Source organism: Cryptomeria japonica, chromosome 3 (assembly GCF_030272615.1).
Source record: "Cryptomeria japonica chromosome 3, Sugi_1.0, whole genome shotgun sequence".
Classification (NCBI taxonomy): Eukaryota; Viridiplantae; Streptophyta; class Pinopsida; order Cupressales; family Cupressaceae; genus Cryptomeria; species Cryptomeria japonica.
In genome coordinates, this window is record NC_081407.1 from 608,804,773 (window position 1) to 608,826,935 (window position 22,163).

The following is a 22,163-nucleotide window of genomic DNA, read 5'->3' on the forward strand; positions in this document are numbered from 1 at the left end:
AATAAAATCCTAAAAGCCATCTTGAAGCCACACCAACACCACTTATCATGTGCACCAAACAATCTTCAACAAAGCTTTTCCAGTAAAACTCTTACTGGTGACCAAAAGGCTTACTAGAATAAATGATAGCTCCTGAGTCATCAAATCCCAAACCACCTGATCATGATACACACATGAATAGTATGAATGAGAGATTCAAACAAATTCCATAAACCAAAGCATATCAGACCAATATCTCCTCAAAATAGTTGTTAAATTCACTAGATGTGAATTCTCCACCCTGATCTGACCTTAAACATTTAATTTGCAATACTATCTCTATCTCATTTTTAGCTTTAAAGATTTTAAAATTTTCAAATGCTTTAGACTTGTCCCTTAGAAAAGTAACCCACATAATTCTAGAATAATCATCAATGATTAGCATGAAATATCTATCACCCTGAAATTTTTTGATTCTAGTAGGACCACACAAATTAGTATGAATAAGATCAATAACATCATTAGATTTGTCTTATATACTCTTAAAATAAAATTTGACTTTCTTTCCCATTTGAAATTCCTTACATACCGGATTATAGGGATTTACAATCTTAGGTATATCTCTAACTCCCTTAGTAGAACTGATCTTCACAATGCAATCAAAATTCACATGACACAACCTCTTATGTCATAACCAACTCTCATCCATTTGTGCAGTCAAACATGTCTTTGTTGGCATTTGCATGGAGATTGCATTAATGATATGTTATTTTGTCGTTGATGTCAATTAACTAGTAATTATATTGTTGTTATTGTTGTAATATTGTTTTGTAACCAGTAGGAAGAGTTAAGTGAAGGAAACTATAAACCAGTATGCAAGTTTGTGAGTTGAACCGGTAATCAGTAAAACCCTATATATGATGTAACTGGTAAACCCTACCTGTTGTTTTTGTTAAACCCTAACCGATCAAGTTTTGTGAATTGGTAAAATTTTCTTTATGATGTAATGATGAGTGGTAATGATTATGACATGTATGATTATTGTATGAAAATAATTTCAAGTGATTTTGGCATGTTGATGTAATGGTTTTTTGTCTAGGGAATTAGCAAGTATATTTCATATAATGCAAAGAACATGATGAGTTACTGAGATTGATGAAGTGGTGATCAAGGAGTGGTTGATGATTTCTTGATTGATGTGTAGAGATTGCTATGTAATCCAATGGTCATACCTAAACTGACTTGTTTGTAATCTCTTTGAGAATTAGATTTATGTTGTGTTACAAACATAATTGATTTTATTATAAGGTTGATGAAGTGGTTTAGTTTTGGAGTTGGCAAAGATCAGTTGGGTGTGTGGTTGCCGAATCACATGATGTATTTATAGTTTGAGTAAAGGAAGATTGGAGCATGAAAAGGATCTAATCAAGAAAGTGTAGTGCTATTTAGATAGATCAGCAAACTACTATTGTTTTCTAACAATTACATCAGAATTAAAATCCCTTAACTGGGTAAGCTCTAAAAAGCTTGGTGACTATTCAAATCCTCTAACAAGGTGATCCATTAGCTTGGATTTTCAAATCCTCTATTGAGGTTACTCCTTATAGGGTATTTATTCTAACAAGGCATTTGTAGTCAATCCCTTAATTAGGTGGTTCCTAACAAGACCAATTCTTAACAAGAATTTTGTAAGCTTTAACAGGCTTGGCTCCTAATAGGGAGAACTTCAGAAGAGTACAAATAGTTATCTTGTGAGTCTCATCTCAATGTGGCTTTTCCCATTTGATTTTCCACGTCAAAAATATTTGTGCCAAGTGGTGAATGTTTTGTGGTTATGATCTTATGGTTGATTTGATTAACTACTTAACTACTTTGATGAGTCATGATAATCGAAAGCATTGAGAAATTAAGTCTTTTGACATATGATAAAGAATTTAGGTGTTTATGAGTTTGAAGTTGTTTACTATTAATTTTTTGTAATAGTCAACCAATTTATCTTATGATTTTTTATCTTGACAGTGGTATTACATTGATAGTTTACTTTGAGAGATTGATTTTGAGATTGGTGAAGTTTGTATCAATTTTTCTATTTATTGATTCACCCCCCCCTCTTAGTAATTGACCAGATACTTATTCTTTCATCATACCATCAATTAGTATGAGAGAATCTTAGGTCCTCTAAGATCTTAGCCTAACATCTTGAGGTAAAGATCTTGCATATCATGATGAAGAAGGAAGGTTCAAAGTTTCATAAAGAGAAATATTGGATATGGAGTGATATAATGAAAATTCACATCAAGAGTATGCGAAGCCAGTATTGGGAGCATGTCAACACTCGATATGTTGCACCTACTAGGATTTTTACTAATGATCAGAAGAAAGAGCAACAAGAAAACCATCAAGAATTAGAGGCTATTATTATTTCTTTGTCTGATGTTGAATATGTAGATGTCCATGGTCTAGAGACTGTATATGAGGTATGGCAAAAACTTGAGGAGATTTATAGCAGTGATGAACATGTTAATATTGCTAAAGAAGAGACTCTAAGAGAAAATTTTGATGACATTTGGATGGCTGAAGGTGAGAATATCCAACAGTATGGTCAAAGGATAAAAGAGATAGTCAGAGAAATTAAGAGTGCAAGAGGGAAAGTGGAAGATGCCACAGTGACCAGTAAGGTACTGAGAACCCTGCTACCAGTCTACGTGATTCGAGTTGCAGTCATTTAGAAGCTGAAGTCCATTGACAAAACTAAGGTAACTCTTGAATCCATCATTGGAGAGGTTACTACTTTTGAATTAAATGGTTATGATGGTGGTGTACAGAAATCCAAGTCTACATTTAGAGCTTCTATTTCTAACTCATTTGTGAGAAAAATTAGAGATGCCAGTCATAGTTATGAATCTAGATCCAGTAGAGAAGCTGATGATGTAGACAATTTAGTTGACCTTGAAGCATTGTTGGCCAAGTAGTTTCCCAAAGGCACTGGTAAATATAGAGGTAAATTACATTTGAAATGTTTTGCATGCAACAAGATTGGACACATAGTTGCTAACTGTCCTAATGGTGATAATGAGTATAAACGAGATAAATTCAAGAAGTATAAGGGTAAAGGCAAAAGAGGTTGTCTTATTGATGTTGATGGTGATATCACTAATGAGGAATTTGATGGTGATGCTAATAAATATATTGTGTTTTTAGCTATTAAAGAAGAGATATCAAACCAAAAGGCATTAGTATCTAGGATGGATAACTCTGATGATTGGAACATTGATAGTGGTTGTTCACATCACATGACCGGTGATCAAAGAAAATTGATGGTGGAGTTGTAAGATTTGGTAATGACTCACCTTGCATGGCTAAAGGTAAGGGAACTATTTCTCTTAATGGAAAGAGTAGTTTAGATGATGTCTGTTGGGTTGAAGGTTTAAAGCACAATCTATTGAGTGTGACACAACTCAATGACAGAGGATACCATTGGAGTTTAAAAATGGTTTGTGCAAAATCTATGGTAGAAGAGGTGATCTGATTGCAACCAAGAAGCAAACTAAAGGTAACCTGTTTCACCTTAATCCTAAAGTTAACAACTAATTAATTGCAAAAATAGTTGATAGTTGGCTTTGGCATAGGAGATTTTGTCTAATAAACTTTGATAACATTGTTAGAGTGAGTAAGTCCAAGACATTGAGAGGTTTTCCTCAGTTGGACAAACCAGTTAATGCTCTTTGCAAGGAATGTCAGTTGGGAAAGATGACATCCTCAACTTTCAAGAGAAAATATTTTTCAGCAGAATATTTGTTAGATTTGGTTCATACAGATCTTTGTGGACCAATAAGAACAAAAAGTATTCAAGGTGACAAATATTTTATGATCTTCACCGATGATTGCTCAAAGATGATGTGGGTCACATTCTTGAAGGATAAGACTGAAGATTTTTCTAAGTTCAAGGCATTTAGGGCCTTAGCTGAGAAGGAGAGTGGTAAGAAGATAAAGTGTCTGAGGATAGATCAAGGCGGTGAATTTATTTACGAGGAATTCACTAGGTATTGTGAAGAAAATGGTATCAAACAAAAAATTTCTGCATCGAGGACACCACAACAAAAAGGTATTGCAGAGAGGAACAATCAGTCAGTTGTTAAAGGTACTAGGATGATGTTGATACAAGGAGGTGTAGTGAATTTTTTTTGGAGAGAAGTTGTCAGTATAACTATCTACACTATGAACCAGATTCAGGCAAAAAGAGGTAAGGACAAGACTCCTTATGAATACCAGTATGGAAGATCACCCGATTTTAGTTATTTCAAGATATTTGGAAGCAAATATTTTATTAAGAGAGGTGATTATATTAGTAAATTTGAGGCTAAAAGTCATGAAGGCAATTATTCCCATAGATACTAAGAGGGGTGGTGAATTAGTATCTAACCGGTAATTAGAATTTCTTAACTTAAAACATGTAGAGCAAATTAAAACTATGTACCAGTAAGCAAAAAATAATGTAATAAACAGAGATAGAAACAACCACATGAAAAACACACCATAACACAAGGATTTAATGAGGAAACCCGATGTGGGAAAAACCTCGGTGGGATTTGTGACCCACAATATTCACTTACTGGCCAATAAGAGAATATTATTGCTAGAAGAGGGGCCTGCACATGCAGGAAGGCCAAGTGCCTAGAGCACATTGCTCAAAATAGAAGTTTCACTGACTTACAAAATGGATTATATAAATCTAGTGTCTTGTACTACTTCAGAATAGCATCTATAATGCCAGATCTAGTACCGGTTTCTGCTCTGCTTCTTACATAAACCCTTAACCTATAATTTGCATAATAGGTCTGCCTAATTACATTCCATATCTCACTACTAAATATTATACAATGATCTCTTATATATATGAGTCATTTTACAATGTTACCAAGTTGGCTTATAAAGATTTTACAATAATAAACAAAATATATTACAACAAAAATCCTATCGGCTTTTGTGCCGGTATGCTTCCTTTCACTACCGGTGTCAGTGGTCTGAGTGTCAGTGTAGAGTCTGATCTTGCAAGTGCCGATGGAATGTCTTTCCAGTGTCATATGATTGTAAGGTTTCCATCAATGACAAAACCTTCAATCACCTACAATGTCTCATTGGAGTGTGCATATGCCAACAATCTCCCCCTTTGGCATTGATGGCAACACTCATGAGAAAATTTCAAAAGTGTATCCAAAACTTGTAATCCAAAAATTATTTCCAAAAATGTGTACCAAAAATATATGAGCTCTTCCTAAGTAGGTGAGTCCTTTTCCTGATTATTTTATCATACCACTACTCCCCCTTTGGCATGAATGACAAAGGCTGGCAAGGTGTCAATAGAGTTGTAGTTTTCTGTCTCAACCTTGTAACTGGGTGGTTACAATTTGAAAAATATTTGCCAAAACCAAATTTATGCTTTCCATAAACTTCTTACTATCTTTTATTGCTGCCTCAGTTCTTTGTACTATACCAGTGAGGTGTTGCATATGCTCTGCCAGTGTTTTCTGTCCCTGTACTAATGCCTCAAATATTTCCTTCCTCAAGAATGCTAGATAGTCGAGTCTTGGACTTAGTCTTAGTCTCAGATTCTTAGCCTTGTTTATTATTCTCTCCTTTTCTTTTTCTAGCTTAAGTAATTCTTCCTCAAAACTTGTTATCTTTTGTTCAAAAACTGATAATGCATCAGGTGAGCTAACAAAATTGTCAGCAAGTTTATTGATTTCATCTTGTACCTTGCTCATCTTCTTATCTATGTCAACTATTAGAAAGTTTGTCTTGCAAATGTCTCTGTATAGAGTTTTGAATTCCTTCAATGAGTTGCATAGTTTTGGTAGAAGTGTGTCAAATTCTCTAGTACACTTCTTTATTTGATCCTTAAAGAATTTTTATTTTTCAATTTCCAATTTCTCTTTCAATGCCTCTTCCTTTATTTGCTCAACTGTCATTATGTTGTTAGTAATGTACTTAGACAAAGTGTCAAGTTGGCTCAAAGAATCCTTATTATCTATATTATAGTTAGGAGCTATCATCTTCAAAATTGGGATTGTGTCATCTATAGCTTTATAGGCTTGTGAACTACAATCTGTTATTTTCTTCAAAAAATCTAAAAGAACTTTAGTTACATTTGTTGATTTGTAACCTGCTGAGGAGGAACCAACATTCTGAATTTTTCCAGTGGAGGAAGTAACCATGCTTGTGGTGACCTCTGGTAGTTTAGTCTATGTTTCCATTTCCTTAAGAAAGGGTTTTTGTTTCTCTCCTATTGCCGGTGGCACTATTTCCATATGAACCTATTCCTATTCCGGAGCCTGTTTCTCTGCTTGACTCTTTGTTTGTTGATCTGTCTTTGTCTCTATCTAAGTCTCTTCCTATTACCCTGTGCTATCATCTACAACTTTTCCTTCATTGTTATCAATGTTGTCAATTACTGGTGGCTCACTAGCCATGTCAGTCTTACCGGTTGTGTCTTTATCTACCACAATATTGACCTTTTGAGTGTCAACATCCACTATGTATAGTACTTCTGTATTGGGGTTTGTATCCTCTATATCCATACTCTCATCTGCCAGTTGATCTTCTGTCGGATGTTGCACCGGTTAAGTTTATTACTAGGTCACTTGAGACCTTCTTGGTTTTTTCTGGTCTGCTACCGGTGGAAGGTAACCTTGTTACAGCTTTCACTACTTCCTTGGTAATTTTTTGTATCGAGTCTAACCAAAAGAATTCACCATGTACCCTACTCAATATTATCCTAATAACTTCCTTAGGAAAGTCCAAAATGCTAAGGATCTCAGTGAATCTTAGGGTTTCAACAATTTGTTGTTCAGGTTTTACTTTACCAGAATCATCACAGATAATAGTTTTGTACATGTTTTTTATTTCTTCATCTCCTAGTTCTTCTATGTGGCAATGGATGTAAATTCTAGGGTCTTCTACATAAACAACTCCTTTGGGAATTTGGGAGAATGCACCAACATTGTCATCCTTTTTAGCTATCTTGGGAACTAGTTAAAATATAGGCCTAGGGCATTTGATTACCTTGACTACAGTAGGGTTTGCTATGAATTCAGGTGCAGAGGAGGATGCCATGATTATAAATACCTTTTTCTACCTTTAAGAAGATTGAATGCTGAAGTGCTTTGCCTCTTTTCTCAAAATGCCTTAGCTCTGGTGATTTTGCACTCTTCAAATGTTTGAATTCATAGTGAAGTGAAATGGAGCCAAAATCACTGATTTATAATGTTAATTTGCCAACTACCACATTTAATGCATGTCGGTGAAGTATTCACTTAACTTTGTCTGTTAGTATAGAAATAATTTCTACCTCTAACATCAACCGAGGGAATAATGGCATATGTCTCATTTGATTGCCAAACCCTCAAGGAAACTTTCTTCAATTTGATGAAGAGCTTCCTACTAGTGGAGTACTACTCTTTTCTACTGGCAGAGTGTTGATTGGTTCTACCGGTGGAGGAGTATTTCCAACATTATTTAGGTCTAACTTTCGAATCCATTGTTTTGAGAATTCTTGCTTAACCTCTTCAACTTTTTCTTTTCCTTTTAAACTAGAACTTTTGTTTTCTGTCGGTGATCCTTTACTTCTACAGAATTTTGTAATATGCCCAATCTTTTTACATGCCTAACAAGTCGCATTATTCTTCTGAATAGCTTTCCCATAACCTATCCTAGTTTGTGTTCTACATTGATTAGATAAGTGTCCAAATCTTCCACAAACATAACATCTAACATTCATTTTGCAATTTTTAGAGTTATGACCAACTTTGTTGCACTTTGAACATTGACCGGTGGGTGTGTCGATATTTTGATAATTTCTAGATCTACATTGATTTTCTCTATGACTGTACTTATTACAGTTAAAGCATTTTCCATTAAATTTGTAAGTAGTAGGTTGTCTTACCAGTTTGCTATGATCCTATGTGTTTGCAATACTGAAGCTTTCTCCTACCTCAAAGCCAATTCCACAAGTGTCACCATTAGGTTTTTGAACCTTCAACAAGTCACCAAGTTCTTTTGAGCTTTTCTTGAATTTTTCTTTGTGTTGATTTGCAATATCTAGTTCTCTTTCTAAGATCTCTTTCTGTCTCATCAGTTCATTGGAGTCATTCTGTGTATGCATCAGATCTATCTTCAACAAGTCATTTTCATAACTAAGTCTTGTGTTCTCATTTTCTACATCACTTAATCTTTTGGTCAAATCTTCTTCATTCTTCTTTCTATCTTCAATTTCCTTATAGAATCTCATGGTCATATCTTGCATCTCATTCCTTGCTGTTATGTTCTCTAACTTTATCTTGTTTATCATATCATTAAGAGTTTCTTTTTCATCATCCTCAATTTGCATCTTTTCATAGAGTTCTCTTCTCTTGTTTCTTGCAATGGTAAGATTTTCTTGAAGTGCTTGATTAATTTCCTAAGTTGTCTTTAGATCATCTTCAAGTTTGATATTTTTCAACTTTTCTATATCAATATCTGAGAGAGTTGCTTCCAATTGCTTCATCAAATTTTCCATGTCTACTGGTGTCAAGATCTTCCTCAAGCTATTAGGCTTATGAAAATAGAGGACCAAGCTCTCATACCAATTGTTAGGATTCCCACAGATACTGAGAGGGGGGGTGAATTAGTATCTAACCGGTAATTATAATTTCTCAACTTAAAACATGTAGAGAAAATTAAAACTATATACCGATAAGCAGAAAATAATGCAATAAACAGAGATAGAAACAACCACATGAAAAACACACCATAACACAAGGATTTAACAAGGAAACCCAGTGTGGGAAAAACCTCGGTGGGATTTGTGACCCACAATATTCACTTACTGGCCAATAAGAGAATATTACTACTACAAGAGGGGCCTACACATGTAGGAAGGCCAAGTGCCTAGAGCACACTGCTCAAAATAGAAGTCTCACTGACTTACAAAATGGATTATATAAATCCAGTGTCTTGTACTACTTTAGAATAGCATCTATAATGCCAGATCTAGTACCAGTTTCTGCTCTATTTCTTACATAAACCCTTAACCTATAATTTGCATAATAAGTCTACCTAATTACATTCCATATCTCACTACTAAATATTCTACAATGATCTCTTATATATATGAGTCATTTTACAATGTTTCCAAGTCAGCTTATAAATATTTTACAATAATAAACAAAATATATTATAACAAAAATCCTATCGACTTCTATGTCGATATGCTTCCTTTCACTGTCGGTGGTGGTGGTCTGAGTGTCGGTGTAGAGTCTAATCTTGCAAGTGCTAGTGTCATAGTATTGTAAGGTTGCCATCAATGACAAAACCTTCAATCACCTACAATGTCTCATTGGAGTGTGCATATGCCAACACTTGGCTATTCCACCAAGAGTAAGGCCTACAAGTATTTTAGCAACTAGACATAGAGAATTATTGAGAGTGTTGATCTTTGAGTGGATGAATATCTTGAAGTCTCAGAGGAAACTAGTTTGGAGAAGAAGGATGAAGATCCTTGCATTTTGTTTTTGGAACTAGAAACTCTGAAATCTGGAACCGGCAAAACAAATACTAATGCACTAATTCAGCTAGAATAGATAAATTAAGAAGAAGATGATGATAATGATGAAGCTCAACCTAAAGATAATAATCATGTTATTCAAAGATATGTGAGATTGAATCACAATCTTGAACAAATTATTGGGGATAAGGATGCTAGAGTACTAACTAGAAAAAGAATCAAAGAAAATTCTTGCATGATCTCCACTATTGAACCAAGAACTACTAAGGAAGAATTTGGGGATGATCATTGGGTTAAAGCTATGGAGGAGGAATTAGATAAAATTAAGAAGAACAATACATGGACCCTAGTACCCCGATCGATAAATAAAAATGTAATAGTTACTAAGTGGGTATTCAGGAACAAGTTGAATTAAGATGGTGTTGTAGTTCACAACAAAGCTAGGTTGGCTTGCAAAGGTTATGCACAAGAGGGTGGAGAAGATTATGGTGAGACTTTTGCACCAGTGGCAAGACTAGAAGGTGTTAGAACTTTACTTGCATTTGCAGCACATAAGAAATTCAAGGTATAGCAAATGGATGTTAAGTCAACATTTTTTAATGGGATACTGGAAGAAGTATACATAAAGTAGCTAGATGGTTATCCTTTGACTGATGAGAAAGACATGGTATGAAAATTGCATAAGTCTTTATATGGATTAAATCAGGCACCAAGAGCATGGTATGAAAGCCTTCATACACATTTGATGAAGATAGGCTTTCTAAGAACCAGTGATGATAGTAAAATATATCTGAAATCTGAAGGAGATAAAATACTAGTCAAAGAAGTATTTGTAGATGATATCATATTTAGAGGTAATGATGACATGAGCAATAGTTTTGTAGATGAAATGAAAAATGAGTTTGAAATGTCTTTATTGGGGGAAATAAAAATTTTCATAGGCTTGCAGATACAACAAATGAAGAATGGTATTCTCATCACATAGTCTAAGTATGTGAAAGAGGTCTTGAAGAAATTTGGTATGAGTGACTATAAACTAGTTGGGACACCAATGGTTATAGGTTCTAAGTTGCCTAAGGAAGATAAATCTACATCTATTGATGAGAAGAAATATAGGTCAATGATTGGCAAATTGCACTATGTTGTTCACAACAGACCGGATATAGCTCATGTAGTTGGCATAGTTGCTATATTCCATAAGAATCCTAAGGAAACACATACTTGAAAGGTACTATTGACTCTGGATTATGGTATCCATATGGAGGAAACTTTGACTTGAAGGTGTACATAGATGCAGATTGGGCTAGAAATGTTGATGGCTAGAAAAGAATAATTGATGGAGCATTTTTTTCTTGGAGGAAGACTTGTTTCATGGAGTAGTAAGAAGAAGACTTGTACTTCACAATCTACTATTAAAGCTGAGTATGTTGCAACTTACATGAATTGCACATAGGCTATTTGGATGAGGCACATTTTGGAAGGTTTTAAGATGAAGATTTCATAACCTATAAAGATTTTATGTGATAATAAAAGTGCCATTAATATTTCCAAGAACCCTATTTTACATGCACGAACAAAGAATATTGTGTGTAAGTATCATTTCTTGAGGGAAAAAGTGCATAGTAAAGATGTTATCTTAGAGAATGTTTCTACTAAGGAGTAGCTTACAGATATTTTTACTAAACCTCTACCTAAGACTATATTTGAGTATCTTAGAAGTTAGCTAGGGGTTGTACCCCTTCATGAGGTTAGTTGAGCATTATGTAGGTTACATCGGTCCCTAAGCTACCTACAAAATTTTATAGAAGGATTGGTGTAGAAGTGGAAGTTATTCCACAAGGGGAGCATCAAGTTGTAGGTTGTTGATGTTGCATAGTGAAATTTGACATTACATGTGTTTACTTTCAATTTGGAATTACTGTAAAAGGGGGAGAAGAATTATGTGATTATGAGAAGAACCAGTGACAAGTTGAAGACATGGAGAGCATGGTGAGTACTTGGTAATGTAAACCAAGATTCCTATTCACAATCACAACATCAATCAATGGTATTGATATTTGTATTACCATCAATGCCAAAGGGGGAGATTGCTGGCATTTGCATTAATATTGCATTAATGATATGTTATGTTGTCATTGATGTCAATTAACTGGTAATGATATTGTTGATGTTGTTGTAATATTATTTTGTAACCGATAGGAAGAGTTAAGTGAAGGAAATTGTAAACCTGTATGTAAGTTTGTGATTTGAACTAGTAACTGGTAAAACCCTATCTATTGATGTAACCGATAATACCTACCTATTGTTTTTATTAAACCCTAATCGATTAAGTTTGGTGAATTGGCTATATTGGTTTATGATTTGATGATGAGCGGTAATTATTATGACACATATGATTATTGTATGAAGACAATTTCAAGTGATTTTGGCACATTGATGTAACAGTTTTTTGTCTAGGGAAAGAGCAAGTATATTGCATATAATGTAAAGAGTGTGATGAGTTACTGAGATTGATGAAGCGATGATCAAGGAGAGGTCGAGGCTTTCTTGATTGATATGTAGATATTTCTATGTAATCCAATGGTCATACTTGAACCGACTTGTTTGTAATCTCTATGAGAATTAGATTTATGTTGTGTTACCAACCTAATTGATTTGTTTATAAGGCTAATGAAGTTGTTTATTTTTGGAGTTGCTTGAGATTAGTTGAGTGTGTGGTTGTTGAATCAGATAATGTATCAACAATTTGAGTAAAAGAAGATAGGAGCATGAAAAGGATCTGATCAATGGCATGAAGGGCCTTCTCTTTAGGTACAAGACCATCTTCCTTGATAGCCAAAAATACTCATTCCTTTCCATTGCCGGATCCACTAGCTAAATCTTGTGTTGGTTCATCATCAAAATCAGTCACACCTTCCTCACTGAAATGGTAGCATGATTTGTCTTTGTTTTTCCTGTACTTATGCTTGTTCTGATAATCATGGTTAGGCCCAAAACATCTTCTATCCATTTATTCAAATCTTGAATTCCTTTAGGACATCTAGATGCACTATGACCTATCTGTCATGTCCAAACTTTTGGGCAAAAACATAACAACAAATTTTTTTAAACAACACTAAAATACTAGATGTTCTATGATCAAAAGATGTGATAACTAAATTTGATTACACTAAAGGTTAACGCATGCGTTAATAAGAATGGGTTCCTAAAGATAATTTATTTAACTCATTAATTATAATGTTTGCATTTTTGACACTGAAATATTTTACCCTAAGAAGCCATCACAACTTTATTAATTAATTAATTAATTAATTAACCCAAATAATTCCTCCAATTATATTAAGAGTTAATAATAATATCTAGTAATATTTAAATATCTCCTAATACATTAAAATAACTTTAATATAATTATTTGCATTAATAGTAATCAAATAAGCATTTAATAGAAAACACCTCCATCGTCCTTAAATAATTATATTAATTTGACTAAGAAGATTTAATATTCCTAAAGTTTAAATCAACCCTTAAAATTTCTTTCCCTATCACTAAAGAGATATAATAGGATGTGCAACCCTAGAGAACCCCTCAACAAAGAATTTGTAATAACCTGCAAGACCCGTGAAGCTCTTGACTTCTGCCACACTAGTTGGTGCTGACCAATCCATAATAGCTCTAATATTCGATGGGTAAACTAATATCCCATCACCAGATATGACATGTCCTAGATATCTGACCTCTGATCTAAAGAATGCACACTTGAACAAACTACCATACAACTAATTATCTCTCAAGCACTGCAATACCTACCTCAAGTACTCCTCATCCTCCTTCTCATTCTAAAATATATCAATATGTCATCAAGGAACACAATCAAAATGAGGAATACCCCATTCATAACACTCTTGAACAAAGTTGGAGCATTTATAATACCAAATGGAACCACGGTGAACTCATAGTGGCCATACCTTGTACGAAAAAGTAGTCTTTTGGATATCTCTCCCTACTATCCTCAACTGATAGTACCCTGACTTCATATCTATTTTAGAAAATACTTTGGCACCCTAATGTTGATCAAATGAGTCATCAATCCTGGGCAAAGGGTATTAGTTCTTGATGGTCACTTTATTCAACTATCGGTAATCCATACATAACTAAAGGGATTCATCCTTCTTTATGAAGTTGACTAGTGTGCCCCAAGGGGAGACACTAGGAGGAATGTGACCTTTCTCTAAAATTTCCTTGAATATAATCTTGATCTCATTAAGCTCATTAGTGGTCATCCTATATGGTGCTCTCAAAATTGGCTCAGCTCTTGGTACAAGATCTATGTGAAAATCAATCTCTCTATGAGGTGGCATACCAGGTAGCTCAGAAGGAAACATGTCTGCAAATCCCTTAAGGATAGGATGATTGTCAAGTAATGGTTCCTTCTCATCCTCTTCTTCTCTATCACTAATGGTGATGACAAATAACTGGCATCTCTTTCACATGCTCCACTTAAGCTGCATAGCGGAAATCATACGAAGTGATACAGGTCTCTGAATCCCTAAAATTACTATGGATGTACCATGATCATCCACACACTTGATCTTTTTCTAGCGATAGTCCATCTTGGCTCCGTGGGTGTATAGCCAATCCATGCCAAGAGCAATTCCATAAGATCCTAGTGGTGTGACTCAAAGGTCTACCATGGTGGTTGTACTTCCAATCTGAAGCTGACAATCCCTAGCTTCTGATTCAATGGACACTCTAGCCCCCAAAGATAACTCCACTTCCTAAATAATACCTTGCCTAGTTGCCACTAGCCCACAATGTTCCACAACCAATAGAGATATAAAAGAATATGTAGCTCCTGAATCAAATAGGATAGTAACACTACTACCTCTAATCATACATGTGGCCTCTATGACCATGGATTGATACTCAACTTGGTCGTTGTCAGCCACTATGAAGACTATGTGGGACTTACCCATGTCCCCAATTGTAGAGTCTAAACCTACCATCCACTGACTACCTGTCATTTGACCCTGTGGGTACTCTCTCACCATGTGTCCCATGGACCAAGAAGTGAAACAAGCACCACGTGTCTAAAAATGAACACCCTGTGGCCTATAATATGTGTGTCCCCCTGTCCTGCTCAATCTACTATAACCACCCCTAGAGGACTGTTGAGTCCACACCAGTGGTGTGTATGGAACCTGTAGTCATTGATCGTGCCTAGGACCTTGTGTCTACCACTACTTAGGGTTAAAGCCCTATTGATTCTGTGGAGGCCTTTGCCTCTGATTTTGTTGTGGATGTTATAGAGAAGGGGGTTTGAAGGATCCCGGTGAATGTCTATGATTACCCTTCTAGAGGGATTTATGAAACCCAAAAGACTAAGGTATAGGGTTTCGGTTGACACCGATCCCATGTGTCCTGAGGTCTACCATGAATCTCCTCTAATAACAAGGCCTTTTCCATGACAACCCAAAGGCTATCTAGCACTACCATCCTAACTGGTCCTTCTATATCCGTATTTAGTCCTCTAATAAACTGGTTGACAAGTAGCTTCCCATCCTTTGGGTAGTCAACATAGGGTAAGAGCTCAAAGAACTTTCTCTCATACTAAGACACTAAAAGACCCTTCTGCTGAAGGTCATGAAACTCATCAATTTTGTGTTGCCTAAAGTGCTCTGATAGGTATCTATCTTTGAATCTCTCCATAAAGGTGTCCCAAGTGAAGGTGTCTATAACTATGTCATTCTTATACTCCTCTTGCCTCCACCATGTTGAAGTTGACCCTCTCAAAAGATGAATAGAAAACCATTCCTTTAAATTTATCTCATAGGGACACAATCCAAAGCACCTTTTCAAATTCAATAGCCAAGACTCAACCTCTACACAATCAGTAGATCCTCTAAATGATGGTGGCTAAAGATGTAAAAGTTCTCTGATCTCATCCCTGAGATCATGGGGTTCTCTATCTATAATTACTGGTGCCACAACTGGAGGTGGTTCAGTTAGATGGAATAATTCAGGCTCATGCTCGGTCTATCCCTCTATATGTTTAGTAGGTGGACTCCTACTCTGCTCCCTAACCACTGATCTATGACTCAGAAATCTGGTGTTCTGCCTAATGATCTACTGCTGGGAGCCTATCTTGAACTATTCCTATCAGTTCTAAAGTACAACAAAAATATCTTTGTAGGGTCAATCAGTTGTTCGAGAGGAGCTTCCTGATTCCCTTCTAGAACTGACTCTTTCCACATAATGTCTTCAGGTGCCATGCGAGCATGTCTAGGACCCCTACCGTACCTATGAGCTTGTCACGTAGTCGAACACATCCTTCATGAGCAATAAAATAAAATAAAATAAAAATAAATAAATAATTTAAAAAAAAAGAAAATAATAATTAAAGCGAAAGGTCATGGAGAAAGGTTCCTAGTGTTAGAAACCTTGCTCTAATACCAGAATGTCATGCCCAAACTTTTGGGCAAAAACACAAGAACAATTTTTTTTCACTAAAATACTAGATGTTCTACGATCAAAAGATGTGATAACTAAATTTGTTTACACTAAAGGTTAACGCATGCCTTAATAAGAATGGATTCCTAAAGATAATTTATTTAACTCAACAATTATAATGTTTACATTTCTGACATTGAAATATTTTACCCTATGAAGTCATCACAACTTTATTAATTAATTAATTAATTTGCCCAAATAATTCCTCCAATTATATTAAGAGAATAATAATCTTTGGTAATATTTAAATATCTCCTAATACATTAAAATAACGTTAATACAATTATTTGCATTAATATTAATTAAATAGGCATTTAATAGAAAGCACCTCCATCGTTCTTAAATAACTATATTAATTTGACGAAGAAGATTATATCTTCCTAAATTTTAAATCAACCCTTATAATAAAGAAATTAATCAATTACAATTATATTACCACCTTAGCAATTTATTTGACCATTAAAATTAAATTACCCATTGATATATGTTAATGAAAATTAAACATATATATATATATATATATATATATATATATATATATATATATATATATATATATATATATATATATATATATATATATATATATATATATATATATATATATATATATATATGTATGTATATTAAAAGCTAACCAATATATTAAACCCCAAAAGAAATTCTCCTAGGCTATTTTCAAATTAATATATTTTCAATGGGAAACTTTTTCCCAAAAACTAAAATTCAAATTGGAAACCTTTATTTAAAATAGCATCCTTATACTATTCAAAGTTAGCCATCCTCTAATAAACCAACCCTAAAATTTTAAACATTACCTAAAGCCCCCTCATTTTTTATTGATGCCCTAACTACATATCATAGTTAGGGCATCCTATAATATCTAACCTCTTTCATGGCAGGGCGGATTAAAGAAACCTGAGGGAAGGTGGAGGCGAGAGTTCGCTGGGAGTAGAGGGGAGGTTGTGGGCTTCAACCCATAGTGCAATTGAGGCTGCTCCTGTGGGTCGTAGCTCACACTGGGGCTAAAGCCGCCCTGTAGGTCATAGCCCACAGTGTGACCAAGTAGCCCTGTGGGTCACGACCCACAATATGGCTAGAGTCACCCTGTGGGCTCGGCCCACAATGCCGTGAGACATCAATACATCCTTTCTTTTTTTTTTTGCATAAAATTTTTTGTATGCAATTTTTTAAATATTAACATTGAAGTATTTATATTTAGATATATTTATATATATGTATATATATCTATATGTATATATACCTATATGTATATATATGTGTATATATATGTGTGTGTATATATATGACTCTGTATTTATATATATATTTTATATGAAACAAAATAGTGAATAAATGTATATTCATATCCATTTATTGCAGATATATATGATATTTTTTATGAAATAAGAATGCATGGATTGAGCATTTCCTCTACAATGTATTTTCCAGATTAACATATTTAACAAAAATGTTATTTTACATCAGCATTTACATTTCTAATCTATTTATACATATAAATACAAATATGAATGATGTATAATAAGAATGAGTGTATTTCTTATTCCAAGAAAAATTCCATTCATATATCTAGATCTGTTTACCCTAATTAGCAGGATGTTATTTTCTTATTTATCCAATATTATTGCTAAATACAAATAATGAGTAAGTTTAAGTCTAATCTTAAGAAGTATATTTTTTGTTTAATCTATATTGAGAAGTAAAAATTGCTTTTCTATTAACAGTTATACAACTAACATAATACACTCCAGAAAATGATAAGATTAAATAAATGATTTTATTTTAATGTTTATCTACCATTTTTTATTTTAACATGCATTTATTTTCAATAGATAATAAAGTAGAAAATAAGATTACATTTCATACTCTATTTCAAGTAATAAATAACAATATAGGAATAATACTCAAATGCTTCTTTGTTTTCTTTGAAATGAATATAGTCAAAGTAAATATACATTCTTTTTTTTATAATTCCTGTATACAATAATAACAAAGCTACAATCTCAAGCCTCTTCATTTCTACAAAAATGAGGGCTTGTTTAAATACATTTTTTTTTTGAATCCCCAATGCATTAAATAGGAAACTTGTACATGCTTGACTTTACTCCATCCTTTATTCCTAAAGAAAACCCGCAAATAAAGTTTGTAGGTTGTGACCATGGATGCTCACCTCCTAACCTAGTTTTACTTGAAGTCACCCCCAAGCTAGGAGAACCAAGGCTAAATAGGTTACAAACAACTCAACCACAAAGAAAGAAGGAATACAACAACACATGGACTCCCAACCCAAGGATAAACAATGTCACCAAGTGACTAATTTTTGTTGGGTGAAGGTGGACGAAGTACCTAGAGGAGATCTGCAAGAAGGAGGAACCAATGCCCTCACAAAGCTACCAAAATATAACCATCACAAGTATCATACTTGTCACAAAATACCCTTATGTCCCCCATGGCATAGAATCCTATATGTCCCCTTATGACCCCCTTTTCATAAACATAAAAATAATGCAACAAGGGTCCCATAACCCTTGTGTATCTCTCTCTTCTAAGAAGAAAATTTCTACATTCTTAGGTTGTCAAGCAACCCTTCACCCCCAAGGCTACTCTACCCTCCCAATGGTGAGTATGGCCTTGAAACACCCAAAATACATATAACCATACAACACATAAAAAAAAGAACACAAGGAATAACTCCAACAATGAACTTCCCAAACCACATAAACAACAAGCAAAATGCACAAACAACCTTTCCTTCACAATAACAATGAAATACAATATGCAAGGAAGAAATACTACCAACCTTGATCCTGCAAATGAAATGAGGAATGGTTGAAGGAGAGCTTCCCAATTCACTAATATTTTCTTCCCAAAACTTGGAAATGTAACCCAAAGGCCAAAATTTCCAACAATAATTCTAAGTCTCCAAAAATGGAGAGTGTGTGATCAAAATCTTAAGTTTGAATCCCTTCCCTAAGTAGACTCTTCTCACACTTTCCAACCCCTTGGGAAGGGTGTGAGATCTTATAGGTTGGTATTCCCAACCTCTTATAGGCTTTCTAAAAATGGCAACTGAAAAAGTTAAGAGAAAGTGGGGAAGAGCAACTATCACTCAAATGGAAGGTTGTCTAACCTAGGAGAAATCCTTAAAAGTTGAATGTCATCCATCTTAGAAAACTCAACTTTGAGGTGACTTGACAGTCACATGTGAGTGGTCACATTTTTATAATTGACCTTTACCCATAGGTATAACATATGGACCTTCAAAAATACACCTAACCTAACCTTATGAGTTAGTTTGACCCTCTAGAAACTCACCTAAAGTTTACCTATGTGTCAAATTTGAGTTGACCATTCTAAAGGCTCTCTATCCAAGACTCTTTTGGGACCACACTAAGATATTTTAAAAAATTCATTGGTTATAAAAATTCCCTCTAAGGGACATGTCACTACCAACTCACTTCACAACACAAGTGTCAAGTGACACCATAAAAATACATAATACTTAAATACACATGGAAATGTCCTTTTTCAGAATTAGCAAATTTAACAAATATAATTTAAACACACATTCAAGCATTCACATTTACAAATTAAACACATTACACATGAGGTGTTGTCTCTCCAAATAGACAACCCTTAGATTCACAAACACATATAGGTTTAGCTTTATTTTTTGAATAGTTTCCATGGTCACATGGATTAGTTTTCCCGCACAACTCACTTTGCATATTAGTAATCCCAAATAATCACATGTAGTATTAATATATGAAAAGGATACAATTTAGACACTTTGCATACAATTTTAATCATAAAAATCAAATTACCAATTATCCAATAAAATCTACATAAAATAATTTACTCAATGGCATCATCATAATCATCATGAAATTTAATCATTCATAAGGTATGTATCCAGGTTTTCTAACATCATAAATAAAGTACTACAAATCAAAAATAAATGACATACACCATATCAATTTTATCCAATCACTGGATCATATAGAGTCTATATCTATAATGCATCAAAATAAAGCATCAATAATAGGTCCAACATGAAAAATAATTGTAATGCTATGACGGCTTGGGGTAAGGCCTCACACTATCTTATTACATCCAAAGCATTTAAAAGGTGATTTTCTTTCATACTTACATCTTGTCGGTCGTTTAGGTACTCTTCTAGCAAATAATGCTTGAAGTTTCTCAAATTCTTCATCTTCTTTCTTCATATCCTCTAGTTCCTTTGCATATAAATATTTCCACTCACTCTTGCCAGTAGATGATGTAGATGCATGAAAAGAAGGTTCATATTTCACAGCACCAGAAGGTCCAAATTTCTTAAGTTTGAAAGAAGATAACTTCCCAACCAAGGTATCCCTATTAATAGAGGTGTTTTCCATAGTTCTCAACTCATTAATTATAGTAGCCTTCATATTATAAGTCAGTGGCAAATCTCTCAATACTTTAGAAACTATTTAATCTTTGCTCAAAAATCCACCACAAAATTGAATTCCCAAAACAATCTCATTAACTCTCTCCATAAAAGAAGCAATCTTTTCATCTTCTTTCATCTTCAGGTTTTCATACCTCACCTAGTAACCATCAAGTTTAGAAATTTAAATAGCTTAGGGTCACCTTCATTCAGAGTCTCCAATTTATCCCATATAGCCTTTGCAGTTGATTTGTTAGTTAGTCCCATTATTTGTTGAGTGCACACAAAAGGGCTTCTCAATCTCTACAATCATTCTCAAGCTCCTTATCCAGACTTGTTGGAGGAGGATTTCTAGATGTCAGATTAAATGATGTAAAACCATTCTTAGTGATCTCCTAAATTTTCTTTCCAAGACATCTCAGGTAAGTCTCCATCTGAATCTTCCATACCCTATAATTTGTTCCATCAAGCCTAGAAATTTCTCTCTGGAAAACAATTGTAGATATATTTGATGAACTTGAACTACTAGATACCATAAGATCTTCCTCAAGTGCTTAAGTTTTTGTAGAGAGGACCAAGCTCTGATACCAATTGTTAGACATCTAAAATAACCAGAGGAGAACTAAGGGGGAGGGGGGATGAATTAGTTGTCACCAGATTATAGAACTTTAAGAATTCAAAACCTTATTACCAGAACACATAAACTCAATACTTGAATGCATAAACTAGATATTGGAATAACATATATAGAAATTAAGCATAAGCATAATCACAGAACAATTACCATCCATCCATAACACATGACACCAAGATTTGTACATGGAAAACCCGATAAAGGTAACAACCATGATGGGAAGCCTACCCATAGTTAGATAATACTTCTATAGTAAGTATGTGATTATAATATGAGGGGCCTATACATGTAGGAAGGCTAACATCCTAGAGAATACTGCTCAACACAAAAGGGAGCCTCACTAACTACAAAAACATTAGACTATAATCTGGAAAGAAGAGTGAACTGCAAGTATATCATCTCTTATGATTGAGTATAGTTCTGGTTAAGCTCAATAGTGGAGACCTTAAGCCTCTCTTATAGACCCAATTTGATCACCTATGATCGACCAAACCTTCTACATATGATTACAATATTTTTTGCACAAAGATAAACCTATAACCTTGACCTATGATCTACAAAGGGATCTTACATCATATTACTAGACCAAGAGCTAAACAATTAGGTCTACCACCAAAAAGAGAATACAATAGTTTCATAGCATAAATCCACAATTTAATGATCAACCAAGTCAGCATAGGCTGAAAAAAATGTAAACCAATCCTTAAATCCCATCAGTAATGCATCAGGAACATCCTCCAACAAGTTATAGAAACTGGTCCATAACCTAGATAACACCAGACCCAAAATAGGTCACCATAAACCAAATGCAACACCACCGATAAACTAGAACACAAACAAGATAACCAATAGCATCCTGAAAGCCATCTAGAAGCCACACGAACAACACTTATCACATGCATCAAAAGATCTTCAACAAAGCTCCATCGGTAAAACCCTTACCAATAACCAAAATCTTACTAGAAGAATGATAACTCCTGAGTCATCAAATCCCAAACCAACTGATCATGATACACATTTGAATAAGCATGAATGACATATCCAAACCAATT